The following is a 2,135-nucleotide window of genomic DNA, read 5'->3' on the forward strand; positions in this document are numbered from 1 at the left end:
GCCCAGAGTTCCCAGCGTGGCCCGGGCGCGCCCCTGCGACCCCGGCGCACTCCCTTCCCGGCTGCCTGGGCATCCTGGGGGAGCCCTTAGGCCACTTCTTAGGGTCTCATTCCTTCCCTGAAGTCCGAGCGAATCTCCGGAGACTTGGGCCCACACCCGCTTAGGCAGGAAAAGAGCTTCTGGCCTGAAAGTGAAATAAAAAAGCGCGGGCTTACGGGGTGGAAAGCGTGACCCGCAAGAAGCAGGTGCGAGGCCCGCGCGCCTTTGCAGCTCTGGCCTTTGGTGTGTCCTGATGGAGGCTGTGAGAGGTGGCACCCTTTGGTGTTCCTGTTTTGGACATTTCCTGGTCGAGGATCTTACCTGTAGGATTGGAGTCCTTCAAATCCTATCCACAGCCAGGCCACCAAAAGCATGTCAAGTGGGTTTCGCTCCAGGGTTTGAGAACTGGGGAGAAATGATCCCAGGACTCACCTGACAAATGCTTGGCTGCAGCTCAACCGCAGGATAAGTTGAATTCACACGGATACATTTACTATTGCTTAAGGAGGGAGACTTAGAACTGCAGCGCTAGGAGGAAATGCAGGGATCATATATGTAGCCATAGGACATACTGGAATCTTAGATCTATACAACACTTATCCCCTTTGCCACAGAGATCAGCGGCAGAACCTCACGGAAGGTCCTGATCTCTTCACTCCCTGGGCTGCTTTCTGTGGGTCCGGTTTATATACTAGTATTACTGGGATCTGATGTTAAAAACATCGAATTTACATGAAAATGAGGCACTTGTTACCTAATTAAGGAAAATTGACTAAAATTTTTTAATTAGCCATCTAAAGCTTTGGATTTTTAACTTTTTACTTTTGGAGGCTTAACACAGATTTCAAAGGTCTTGAAAAATTCCTTGAGGAACGTTTAGAAGCAATAGACTTGGGGAGAAAAAAACATAATCTTTTTCCCCAAACAGACCACCCCCTCACTACCTTTCTCAAATATGTCAGTGGGTCATCATCTCAAGGTTCTGTAACTTTCAACACTGGGCCACCTTAGACTTCTTTCCCCTTGTCCCCCTAAATGCAAAAATCTATGAATCAATCCATATTTTCTTTTTTCATGTTATTTTTTGTGGCTTTCTCTCCCTCCCACCCTTCCGTTCTATTCCTACTTTTACCGTTTTATTTCAAACTCTCCTGTATCTTCAAAGGCAAGGTTTATGTATTCCTATTATATAAAGTTTTATTTTATTTATTTATTTTAGAGAGAGAGAGAGAAGAAGGGGAGAGAGAAAAATCAATTTGTTGTCACACTTGCCACCTTAGACTTCTTTTCCTTTGTCCCCCTAAGTGCAGAAATCTATGAATCAATCCGTTTTCTTTTTTCATGTTATTTTTTTGGCATTCTCTCCCTCCCACCCTTCCGTTCTATTCCTACTTTTACCGTTTTATTTCAAACTCTCCTGTATCTTCAAAGGCAAGGTTTATGTATTCCTATTATATAAAGTTTTATTTTATTTATTTATTTGAGAGAGAGAGAGAGAGAGAAGAAGGGGAGAGAGAAACATCAATTTGTTGTCACACTTCTTTATGTATTCATTGGTTGCTGACTGTATGTGTGCTGACCAAAGACTGAACCTGAAACCTTGGGGTATCAGGACGATGCTCTAACCAACTGAGCTACCCAGCCAGGGCAATATATAAAATTCAAAGTCTAGATTCTCCCACTATATAAAAACAAGGGATGTAATGTATCTATGAAAGATAATAAAAAAATACTTTGTGCCATTTGGGAGTTTCAGGAAAATCCACTAACAATCACTTTGTTAAATACATACACATCTCTGAAGTGAAATTGTCCTTCTGACTACCATAGTCTTACTAAACTTTTTACACTCCGAATTATATCTTTTAAAAAACTTGATCAGTTTAATTACTGAATCATTACATCAACTGACACCAATTTAAATGCCGTTGATTTTTATACATTGTTTTGTGACTTATGTACTAATCTAAAAAGTATTTTTACAAGTCTTGAAACTTGTAAACTTCAATCTCAAAGTCTTAATCTGTACTTATTATTAGATTTTTTAAAATCTAAAATCTAGCCCTGGTCGGTTTGGCTCAGTGGATAGAGCGTTG

The sequence above is a fragment of the Myotis brandtii genome, unplaced genomic scaffold (assembly GCF_000412655.1).
Source record: "Myotis brandtii unplaced genomic scaffold, ASM41265v1 scaffold1326, whole genome shotgun sequence".
NCBI classification, from domain to species: Eukaryota; Metazoa; Chordata; class Mammalia; order Chiroptera; family Vespertilionidae; genus Myotis; species Myotis brandtii.